The following is a 12817-nucleotide window of genomic DNA, read 5'->3' as shown; positions in this document are numbered from 1 at the left end:
AGCCAGGCCCAAAGAAACATAGGTCCCATGTTTTCCCTTATTTGCAATATCTAGTATATGTATGAGTCAAGCGGAAAAGGTTTCCCTTATTTTCAATAACTAGTATATGTCTGAGTCAAGCCGAAAAGGTCAGATAAGTTGATGTTAGGGAAATGAACCCCAAGATATGTATTCAATTTTTTTTCTTTCATGCGATTGTTTCTATCACATTTATAAGATTGTTTCCTTGTTGATTTGTATGTTCCCCCACACACAGTATAACCCTGCTTTCACTGTATTTGATGTTGTTATAACTTGTGGAGGGGAAGGGAAAAAAACAAATCATTTAAATAGGGATACAGGTGGACCCATTGCAACAATGAGATGTACAAGTCGTATGTTGAAAACGAACTTTACAACTTTGGTGGGGGGGAGGAGGGCTGGGTGGGGGAGCGGGGCGGGGGTGGGGAGGATGGGATGGGAAGGGGAAACAAAGGAGAAGGCAACAATGCTTGATAAGAAATGTACTCATTATCTTGCCCATGTAATTGTAACCCCCTCTGTACAGTATTTTCACAATAAAAAAAAAAGACTTAAGGCAGTTAAAGAGTATAAGGATGCTATGTTGTAAGAATTATAAAACCTCATTCAAACATGAAAATTGTAAATTCAAATATCCGTAACAGTATTCTGCGTGATGAAAATATTATGCAAACACTCAAATTTCTTTAGATAAAAAGCCCAATGTCCTGTTATCTAACTCTGTAAGAGTACCAAAACCATGAGCAAGGCTGAGCTCAATCAGGACAGTAAGGAAATTACACAGGTGTCCCCTGTTATCTGAGAAATTGGTTCTAAGACCCCCAAGGATAACACAATCCACAGGTGCTCAAGATCTTTATATAAGAGAACACATCCTCCTGTACACTTTAAATCCCATTTAGAGTGCTTGTAACACCTAATACAATGTAAATAACTATTGTTGTATTGTGTAAGGAATAGTAAAGTGAGAAACAAGTACATATGTTTGGAACAGATGCATTATTTTCAGAATATTTTTCGTTGGTGGTTGGTTGAATCTACTGAGATGGAACCTGCTGACACGCAGGGCTGGCCATACGTACTTCTGTGCATACCTTATTCAGCTCAGGAAGCACATGGTCTTCGGTCATTCTCAACATGGCTGGAAATACAAAGTTAAAAATTATCTTTAAAGGAAACTAGAAATGTAATTTTTATTACAGATACACCTCAAAGACCAAATGAGTTTTACTGAACTAAATTTTCCATTTGAACAGTTTCTTTTTACTACAAAAAACGTTCTCTTTGAACAATTAAACTAAAGATGAACTAAAATCTGATTTAATCAGGATCTGAAATATATTCAGGATTGTTGGTCCTCACCCCAAACAAAACCATATTGATTATGCTGCTGGGGACAGAGCAGTAAAAATGCCTTCATGGAAATTACATTTTACAAAAAAAGACAACAAAGTTATAACCTCGTGTCAGTGACAAAGCCAGGGTGACAACAGTGTCACATTCTGGAGATAAGAACTGAGCAGTTAGTCACTGCTCTTCTACTGCTGATGGCACGCAATAATTATAAGAAAAACTAAACCACTAATCCCATCAGAGAAAAGGATTTCTAAAGTCCTACTTTTAATAGTGCAATTTATTCTAATTAAAACTCAGATCTGCAACAAACTAGCCTGAAAAAACTCCAGTTCACTATTCCAACTATCAATGATACAGTTGAAAAAAAGGAAACAAACAAAAATACCCAACCAAGAATTCAAGTAACTTAAGATCACATTCAGGTTTGAAACAAAAGTAACTATAGTAGAGTGACAAGCATAAAGTCTGCTTTTGTAATATTAGAACTGAACATCTGGACACTTTGCGGTATTAGCATATCAAAAGGAATTTATCTTGTATTTCACTCTAAATTTTAACAAATATGAGACATAAAACTAAATGTTGCATATGTTGGAGAGAAATGTTTGTTTCATTATTTAAAGAATATACTTCACAAAAATAGCAGTATAAATGGGCCTAAAAAAAGCAAGTACCTCAGAGTGGTGATCAAACCATCTCATGTGAAGTCAACAGGTATTTGTTAATTAAACTGCCTACCAAATGGCAAAGACGTAGTGGCATTACAAAGGAAGTCCTAAAGTAGTCTGTGTACCACTTAGCAAGGGCACCACTGCCCATGAAAATGTCCCAGTTCTGTGCTGTCTGATCATCTGTGACCCCTAGGAACTTCAAAGAGGCTAACCTGACTACATAACTGAATGTGTAATTTTAGATGATTTCAATCAATTCAACAGCCACAGGCTAGTTAGTGGTTACCACCATGGACCACACAGCTCCAGAGACTAAAGAACAGAGTGTAAAATGTTACACAAGCTACTGAAGGGCTCTTTGAAAATCTTACACCCATGCCCAATATATAGCAAGGGCTCAAACACTCAATTTTAACCTAAGGAAATACAGTTGTCCCTCGCTGTATTGTAGCTTCATTGCATCCCAGGTTTAAAAAACAAAACAAACCAGAAATAGTGATCCGTCACCTATCATGTAGTTACTTTCCAGAGCAATAAGTGAACCACGATAGAGCATGGGATTTTCACCTATCACGGGGGTGTCTGGAACTTAACTCCCAAGATAGGTGAGGGATCACTGTACTAGTGAGTGGAAGGGACACAGATGTTACAAATTAGCTTTAATACTTCTATGGGGGAAGCATGAAGTAGGTGAAATAGGACTGCCATAGATGGACAACAGTTGAAGCTGGGTGAAAGAAGGAAACAAGGAGGCTCATTATACTATTTTATAAGTATTTGAAATTTTAACAGACTAATCCAAATCTAAGATGTATTTCCACAGTTTTCAAAAGTATTAAAACAACAATGTTAAAGTTAACTTACCCACATAAAGCCACCGGAAAAATGCCTTGAAATTCTTCATACTAATGTCTATAACTCTAAAAAGATAAACAAATCAGAAAAAAAAGGTCATGTGCAGTTCATGTAGTACTGTTCAACTGTCACAGAGTAAAATAAACCTTACTGTTCTTCTTTGTCTTGTCAGGATTTAAGCCCTTAGAAGAGCAGATTTTACAAACCAAACATTATTACATTCCTAAAATTCAGGCAAACAAAAACAAAACACATCTCGATTCTTTTAAAAAATTAAGCAAATAAATGATACTATCTGGTTGTAACTGTGTTTCCAAAAAACTGAATCTTTCCCAGCATTCTGTGACATATGAATTCTTTTCCTAACTCTGCAAGTAAGTGAGGAAAAAATTTTCCCACATTATTTTTTGTTAAAAAATTACTAATCAGTAAAAAAAAAAAAACAACACTGACTCCAAGAGGAAGTTACTACTATAAACTTGTTATGTCACAATGTATGATACCACTGGACATCATTTTATGAAGCTGATTTTTTAGTCCAACAAACAAATGAGGTCTCAAAAATTGAATTCTCTTGGATTTGACACAAATAAAAAACGTTAAGTATTATAAATCAAACTCATCTTCATTTTGGTGAACTTTCTGAATACAGAGATGAGTTCAATTTTTACAATCTCTTTAAGTTTACTTCTATGTGATAATTACAGTAAGCAAATAATACCTATACTGATTTTCCTTGAGGTCCTAAGACCTGAACCGAGAGCCTGTGCATACTAGACAACAGTGTGCCAGTGAGCCACGTCCCCAGCAGTACAAGTATTTTTTTTTATGTTTCATAATATCACTGAGAGGTGGATCAGTATCAATCACCCTAGTAGGAAATCAAAGACTGCAGCACTCCTATGTTATCAAGTAAGGTAACTAAAATTCTCTTGCAGCACCAGTGAAAAACAAAGTTTCTCTGTGTTCTCCCTAACTAATACCTTCACTCCTACCTAACACAACCAGACCACACTAAAGCCCTACCCCACTGTTCTTGTTCCTCCATCTGTAACCCTTTGTAGTGACATTTTTTTCTACTTGAGAGGATCAAGAAGTTAAATACTTTCTATTCATACTGAGAGGTGATCCTAGAAAACTTAGTATTTCATATTTGCTCTCAGCAAATGTAAATTCCAAAAATATTCCAAAACACAGGAAAAGCAATGTCATTTCTCCTCTCACTTTGTCTTCTGAGCAAGTGCTGGAGCTTTCACTTTCTAGAGCCCAATTATAATGACAGTGAACAGGAGGAAGCATATGTATTATAAACTTAGAAAAATAAAGGGTAAAGAACATATTAAAACTAGTTTCAGAAGTGCTGAATACTGGTGAGTGACAAAGTTCCCCAGGAGAAGCCAAGTGCAGACAGCTCAAAGAGCAAACAGCCAGGAATGACAAGAGAGTCTGAGAAGCTTGGTGCTGGCAGTTCACGCCTCATCCTAGATACTCAGGTGGCTGAGATCTGAGGCCTGCAGTTCAAAGACAGCCCAGACAGGAAAATCCAGGAGATTCATAAACCCCAACTAATCACCAAAAGCCAGAAATGGAGCAAATGGTAGAATGCTAGCCTTGAGAAAAAAGCTCAGGGACAGCACTCAGGCCTTGAGTTCAAGTTCTGAGACTGGCACCAAAAAAAAAAAAAAAGAAAAAGAAAAACAGCTCAACAGAGAGAGAAAGTACAACGTATTCCTAAACTGTATCTTACTGTACTGGACATACTAGCCAAATATAAATAGATCAAAAACTGAATCAAAGTTAAATTTCCTAGACTTGAAACTCTTTGTATGATTAAATAAACTTACAATCCTTTTGCCTTAGCATCCCAAGCACTGGGATTACAGGTATGAGTGTAAGGTTCTTATTAATTTCAAATGTAAATATTCGCAATCAATAGCATCTAAAAGGAAATAAAAAATATAAAGAAATAGTCCTTGTTAAATAAGTAAACTATATCTAATATATTCTGTTGAGAAATTAAATCACTACCTTCAATTCCCGTAGCATCCAGTCCAAGGGGTTTGTATTTTTGCTTCCATGAAGCCATTCCTTTCAGTTCACTCAAATGATACAATAAAGACTCTGAGCCACTAGCACAACAGGAGACATAGTATCATTACTTAGTCAGGGTGGTAGGCAGTGGTAGACAGTTCCAATTTTTCAGAAATAAAAACTTAAGGTAACTATTTAATTTTCTTGCCATTAAAAAAATTGTATCTCTAGTTCTGTAAACATAAGCAAAATCATCTGGCTATCATCTACTGAAATGAATACACATGACAATACGATTAAATTTTATATGATCAAATTGTGTTTCACAGTCCTGGCACTATTTGGGGGGAGGGGCAATGCTAGGGATGAAGCTAGGGCCTTGCATAAGCTAGCAAGTACTCAACCACTAAGCTACCCCTTAGCCCCAATCTTGGCACTTTAAAGACAGCCAGTAGGCAATCTTGTTCACCCATATCTACCCAATACTAAACAAATAGTTTTTGAGATCCAACTTTGTGTCAGACATTGTGCTAGATGCTAGGGACAGAAAGGTGACAAGAATCAGGTCCTTGTGACCACAGGAATTACAGCGTAACAGGGGAGACAGGTCACAACCACACAATCATACAGTGTAATCTTCCCAATGGCCATAAATGCCTTGAGGGGAATGCATAGGACAAGGGTATAAGTGTAATATGAGTTAATATGGGGACTGGTGAAAACTGTTCTGAGGGAGTGAACTGAGCTGAGAGCTGAAGATTCAAGAGCAGGGCAGGTGTTCATAAGCAAGAAGGAGGCCCCCAAATCTCTGAGTGGGAGATGTCAAGTGTGGAAAGTAGAAGGCCTCTTATAAGAGCAATAGGCAATGCTATAAAAACATTCTGGTTCTAAGATCAAAAAGAAGGGACCAGGAGCATCTGTGAGAGGTATTCCATTGGATTTACTGAGGAATACACATTCTACAGGGATGGGGATATAGCTCACTAGTGGAATGCTTGCCCAGCATATACAAAACCCTGGTTTTGACCCAGAGCATTGCAAGAAAAGGAAAAAGAAGAGTAAAAAGACCAGACATTTGTGGAACAAAGTATAGAAAGACCAGTGCAGAAGGCACTACATAACGGGCTGTATACAAATTTAAACTGAACATTCAGCATCCGCTTGTAAATCTGTCACTCAAGCAGCTATGGATAGGAACAACACGAGACCTGGAACACTAAAAGGAATTGTGGCTCTGCCATGTACTAATTTTGGGCCAGCCATATAACTAATTCCGTTTCATCCTGGTAAAATGAGACTCAGAACAAAATTCTAGGGTGTTGAATGAAAAATACACAATATGTTTTACAAGATAAAATATACAACATACTCAATTTTCTCTGTGGAACAAAAAAAGGAATATACGCCCTATTTCAAACTATACCTTATAGTTTAGTGGGGGGATCCAGATGGGAGACTTGCTTGGTGAAAAGATAGTGAAAAATTATTTCATGAAGCAGAAATAATCTTTACACTTGAGTATGCCAAGATTCCCCTTCAAATGCCAATGCAAAAATTTCAGCTTGGCACTATTCACAATAAATAGCCAAGATATAGAAACAACCCAGATGCCCCACAGACTGGAATATTATGCCATTAGAAAGGATAAAATAATGGTATTCGCAGAGAAATGGATGGAACTACAATGAATCAGTTTGAGTGAGGTAAGGCAAGAGCAGAGAGACAAATAGCACATGTTCTCCCTGATATGAAGATGTTAAAATCCAAAATGCAAGGAAATACGACAAAGTAAACAGGACTCAAGAAACCAAGGACATCTACTTAATCTGCCATATAATTTCTAAATGACTCCATGTTCTTGACCTCATGTATGGTACATATGTGCACACATCTGAGGGAAGCTAGGAGGAGGGCACGGAATCAGAGGGAAACAGGTGAAAAAATACAACAGAGGGGCCCATCAGCTACACTGGACATTGATGAAAATGAACTAAAGAACTCAAGGGAGGGAGGGAATGAGAGGGAAAGAGGGAACAGCTAACACTAAGCAAAAGGAAAGAAATATATTTATCACCCAAAGCAGAAGAAATATTGTCAAAGCTCATAGAATTCAGAAACTTTATAGACCAAGATAATGACAATTTGCCTTGCAAAGGTTAAAATGTGTTTGTGACTTTAACAAAGTATCACTATCCTACAGTACTATGAAATTTGTGAAATTTATATAATCACTTAATCTCAATAAAAATTATTATTAAAAAAATTTCAGGGTAGTGGCACTGTAGCTCAAGTGGTAGAACGCTCGCCTTGAGCTGAAGAGATGAGGGACAGTGCCCAGGCCCAAAGTTCAAGCCCCACGACTGACAAAAAAAAAAAAATCAGCTAGGAAAGATTCTAGAAGAAAATACCAGACAATAAAGGTAAATTTTCAGAAAGATCACAGCAATGTCCATCATCTTTATACCTCTGCAAATGACTTATAACCAACTTCTGAATACTGGAATATGATGACTCTATTGACTGGCCAACCTTTTTAAAGCCCTGATTAAGAGAAGAAAATATATTAGCACTCAACTAGGAGAATATATGCCATTCCAAAAAAAAAAAAAAGAAAAGAAAAAAAATTAAGACTGCATTCACATCTACACAAATATTTAACAGCACCTTTACAGTTAGCTGGTTCATCAAAAGGGTCTGAAGTTCAGCAATAAAATGAAAAAGGATGTTTTAGTCATTTCTCCATCTAAAATCTGTACACATTGCTTAAAATCATAGATTTCAAAGAAAAAAACAAGATTTTGGAGCAAAGTAAAACTACCCCCAACAAAAATACAACTTTCTTTAAAAAATACAACTTTCTTTTGTATACAAAAAGAAACAAAAACATAACCCTAACACACTTAAGTACACATGAGGATACACTGCATATTAAAAAGGACTTGACTTAGTAAGGCAAAGGGCAATGCTCATCTTGTACCAATCTAAGCATTTAGGAAAAAGATGGCAGAGGTTTCCACAAAGCACCACGGAAATTACATCTGAAACACGGGAGGGAATAAATGAAAACCATAAAAAATAACTCCAGAAGTAAATACAGATTAGCCTTTTCATGCTCTTAAGATGGGGAAAGTTCTAGGATACCAAAAAGAAAAAGTTTAGTTTGGCTACATAAAAACTAAAATTTCTGTACAAAATGATCACATTAACCCAAAAGGATGTATCCAAAAACCTAGAGATGTATACTTCTAATACTCTTTATATACGAGAATTTTCTATTTCATTTGGACAAATGAATTATTCATTTTTATTTACTTCTAAAATACATTGATTTAAAAAGGGGGGATAGGGGTGAAGCAGGGCATCAGTGGCTCATGCCTATAATCCTAGCCACTCAGGAGGTTGATATCTAAGGATTGTGATTCAAAGACAGCCCAGACAGGGCTGGGCTCAGTGGTAGAGAGCTTGCCTTGCATGCATGAGGCCCTGGGTTCGATTCCTCAGCATTACATAAGCAGAAAAAGCCTGAAGTGGTGCTGTGGCTCAAGTGGTAGAGTGCTAGCCTTGAGCTGAAGAGCTCAGGGACAGAGCCTAGGCCCAGAGTTCAGGCTCCAGGACAGAAAAAAAAGACAGCCCAAACAGAGAAGTGCCTGTGAGAGTCTTATTTCCAGTTAAGCACTCAAAAAACTGGAAGCAGGGATGTGGCTCAAAGTGGTAGAGCGAAAAGATCTTAAGGACAGCACATAGGCCCTGAGGTTCAAGCCCCACAACCGATTGGGGGAGAGGGGAGGAAAAGGAGGAGTTTATTACCTTGCCTTCCCCCACAACAGCAAGTGCATAAATTCATCCTGTACTGATGTGGTTGTGTTCTTTTCCTAGATAAAATAAAAAGAAATACGTGATACGTGTTTTGCAGCTTATAAAGTACATCTACTCACTGTTCTTTCCTCTGTCTTCTCTCAAGTCCTTATATACAGGAAACATCTGAGGTTCAGTGACTGGAGACAACCAGTCAGCTGTTTCAATAGCTTCCTCATTCCCAAAGCCCACCCACTGCATTAAGTTGTTCCAATGGTGGAAGAGTCAGCTATGGATCTGATATGGTTTGTCCCCCAGCGGTTCATGTATTATGATGCTGCTGAGGTAGTGGAATCTTTAAGAGGTAAGGCATACTGGGAGGTGGTTAGGTCACTGGGGGTGCTGCTATGTGAAGAAAATGTAGTTCTCATAGGAACCTGGTTAGATCCTGCAGAGTGAGTTGTTCTAAAAAAGCAAGACCACCCTTCTCCACTTTCTGGTTCCTGGGTCACAAAGTGATCCCTCTGCCAAGATGCCATCTCCCAGAGGAAGAAAATAACAGAGCCACACAAGCTGGGACTTCTAGTCTACAAAACTGGAAGTTACATAAACCTCTTTTCTGTACACATAACCCAAGTTCAGGTACTTTGTTATAGTAACAAAACCTAATATAGAGTCCCTTTTGCAAATATTTTCTGTGAAAATAGTCGTTAGGCCAAGCTGTCTGAAGAAATTATGGTCTTAACCTCTCATAAATTAAACTGACTTTTCTCATATAGCATATGAAGCAAATAGACTTTTAAACTCTTTCCACGGGAAATGTCAACTACATTACCTGCACAAACAGTGAGACGAGAATCCATCTCCATCAGTATTTCTTCCCATGCTTCACACATACATGTCAGTGACAAATTTATATACTATTAGCAAAAAGAAGAAAATACTTTAAACCCACATTCTACCTAATATGTGCTTCTTAAGGTCACAAAGAAATCCAGAACTTACTTTCAATCACCCTAATTAACTTAGTTAAGCCAAAGGAAAAGAGAAGACCATAGCTAACCTTTGGTAACTTCTTTTTTTTTTTCCAGTTGTGGGGCTTGAACTTGTGGTCTGGGGACTGTCCCTGAGCTCTTTTGCTCAAGGCTAGCTCCTTACCACCTTGAACCACAGTGCTACCTCCTATTTTCTGGTGGTTAAATGGAGCTAAAAGTCTCATAGACTTTACTGCCTGGGCTGGCCTTGAACCATGATCCTAAGATCTGAGCCTCTTAAGTAGCTAGGATTACAGGTGTAAGCCACCAGGGTCTAACTGTTTGGTAACAACTATTTTTACCAAAGAATCAATTATTCTTAGAACTTTAAAAAGGAACTTTTTTTATACTTAAATTTTATTGTAAAGGTGATACACAGAGGGGTTACAGTTACATAAGAAAGGTAATGAGTACATTTCTTTTTGCACAGTGTTACCCCTTCCTTCATTTCAAAAGAACATTTCTGTACCTAGTAAAACAAACATCTTTTACATTTTATTATTTAAGCTGTGTTTTATTACACTGTCAAAATGTTAGTTTGTTCAACTATTAAACTGTCAGAGGACCCTAGTTACGTTTGCCATCAAGTAAATTAATGGCTGTGGTAGAACAAAAATGAAAAAAAAATGGCCTCAATTCTTTACAGTTCTTCCATCCTGACTTAATCTCCTCACCTTGCACCTGGCTACCCTATAACTTGCTCTAACTGAACATAGCAGAAACAACACTGCTGAGGCCAGGGCCTTCAAGTTGTTTATACATCTTGACTCGCACTTTTTTTTGAGGGGAGGGAGAGGGAGACAGGATCTTGTTATATAGCCCAAGCTTGCTATATAGCTCAAGTTGATATTATAATACTCTTGCCTCCCAATTGCTGGATTATAGAAGTGTCCCACCAACCACAGTTCAACTTACACTCTTATTTATTTATTTATTTAATTTTTTGCCAGTGCTGAGCTTGAACTTGGCCTGGGCACTGTCCCTGAGCTTCTTTTGTTCAAGGCTATCACTCTGCCACTTAAGCCACTGCTCCAGTTCTAGCCTTTTTTGTGTACATGGTACTGAGGAATAGAACCCAGGGCTTCACGCATGTGAGGCAAGCATTCTACCACTGAGACACATTCCCAGCCCTCAATGTGTACTCTTGAAACCTTTGCTGCCACTACCCAAGAAACAACCCAGGACTAGCTGGCTAGAAGATGAGGGATACAGGGCAGAGACAAAGCAACTTCAGCCAGGGACACATATCAGCTTGCATGATCAGGCTGGGTGACGTGAGTCATACCAGGTACAGATCACCACAACTTTCTGGCTGAGTTTAGTCCAAACTGCTAACCTACAAAATTATCTACTAATTTGGGGTATCTTTCTTATGATCAAAAGCTAAAATCAGAAAAAGACTATTTTATTTGCAAGAGTATAAGGAACATTTTATTAATAGGAACATTTAAAAAGATTGACTATTTTTTCCCTTTCGTTTGGAGGTGATAGGATTGGATGAATAGGTTAATTAAATTACTTTTTCTGGCTTTAAAAAAATTGTAAGATTAGCAGAATAGATATCCAACTGCCATCAGTTTTAAAAAATAAAATTACAAAGGTTATAGTAAATACTTCTAGAAAGCAAGTGATGAATAAATACCTGCAACAGAGCTGAAATGTGAATAAACTTCCTGGCCATCGAGTTACTTCAGGTAAGAAGGAGTAGAGCAGATTGGTTTCAAGCTGAAAAACAAGAATAAATTGAGTCATAATCAGATGTATTTACTTTTTTAAAGATAAATTGTTCCTGTAAAACACACACACACACACACACACACACACACACACACACACACACACACACACACACACACATGTGCATGAGCACACGTGTGCATCCTCTAACTTAAAGAGGAGCAAAGATGTAACTAAGTATCAGGAAGACCAAATCAGAATTCTGCCCCCTTTGAAACATAACCAAGTTGGAGGCATCAGAACCAAGGGAAGGCATCAAAAGGCATTAAAATACTACTGGTAAAAACAAAGAAAATACCCCTTACCAGTTGTATCACAGAAGTTGTCATTTAAAAAAAAATCTATTACTAGCTGGGAATGTGGCTTAGTTGTAGAGTGCTTGCCTAGCATGCATGAAGCCCTAGATTTGATTCCTCAGTACCACATAAACAGAAAAAGCCAGAACTGGCACTGTAGCTCAAGTAGTAGAGTGTCAGCCTTGAGCAAAAGAAGCTCAGGGACAGTGCCCAAGCCCCGAGTTCAAGCCCCAGGACAAAACAAACAAACAAAAAAAAAAAACTTTTACAAATTTCACAGAAAAAAAAGAGCTGCTCTATTATAGCACAAATACAGCCTGGTGATCACAGTTGCTCAGCCTTAAGACACAAATGTGTACTACCATTGTTGTGAATTCTATGTGCTCTGGAACACTGAACAGCATGCTATTGAAGACACTAAGCAGTCCTCACATCTTCTATCCTTTTGTTCTACTTTGTTTGAAAATTCACACATACTTAGGATAAACATATAGGATTTTCAGAGGAAACACTGGGGAAGTTTTCTTGGCAAAGCAAAGGTACAATCTAAATAACAGGAGCCCAAACAGTTTCCTAATCTTATTATGTATGCTACACACAATAAAAGACCCTCACCAATACTTAAATGTTTTACACAAAAAGCATGTGTTAAGAGCAGAGCCTAATGGTGCACACCTGTAATCCCAACACTTGGGAGGCTAAAGCAGGAGAACCTGAAGTTCTAGGCCAGTCTGGATTACAGAGCAAGCCTTCCTCTCATTAGAAGGAGAAAAAAGGCACAGAACCTGAAGGCAGACTGCCTAGCATCACTTTCCAATTATGAGCTTTTGTATGTGCCCAGTACTTTCTTCAGGTATAATAACAGTGCCTATCCATATGTTGTTGTGTTTAAGGCACTAAGGGCTTGGCATATAATAAATGATGAATATCAGCCCTTATTATTACATAATAATATAATAAATATAATATAATAATAAATATAATATATTTATATTATATATAATATATTTAAAAACTGAGT

The 12817-nt window shown here is 37.6% G+C and overlaps 1 pseudogene; it reads right to left on the bottom strand.

The window, feature by feature from the left end:
- The window catches only part of LOC122097944, a 64554-nt pseudogene that overhangs the window by 11888 nt on the left and 39849 nt on the right, over positions 1-12817 (bottom strand).

This window comes from Dipodomys spectabilis, unplaced genomic scaffold (genome assembly GCF_019054845.1).
Source record: "Dipodomys spectabilis isolate Male_0828 unplaced genomic scaffold, ASM1905484v1 ptg000442l, whole genome shotgun sequence".
Classification (NCBI taxonomy): domain Eukaryota; kingdom Metazoa; phylum Chordata; class Mammalia; order Rodentia; family Heteromyidae; genus Dipodomys; species Dipodomys spectabilis.
Note: the sequence above shows the minus strand (reverse complement) of the source record. Positions and strands in the feature narration are given on the sequence as shown.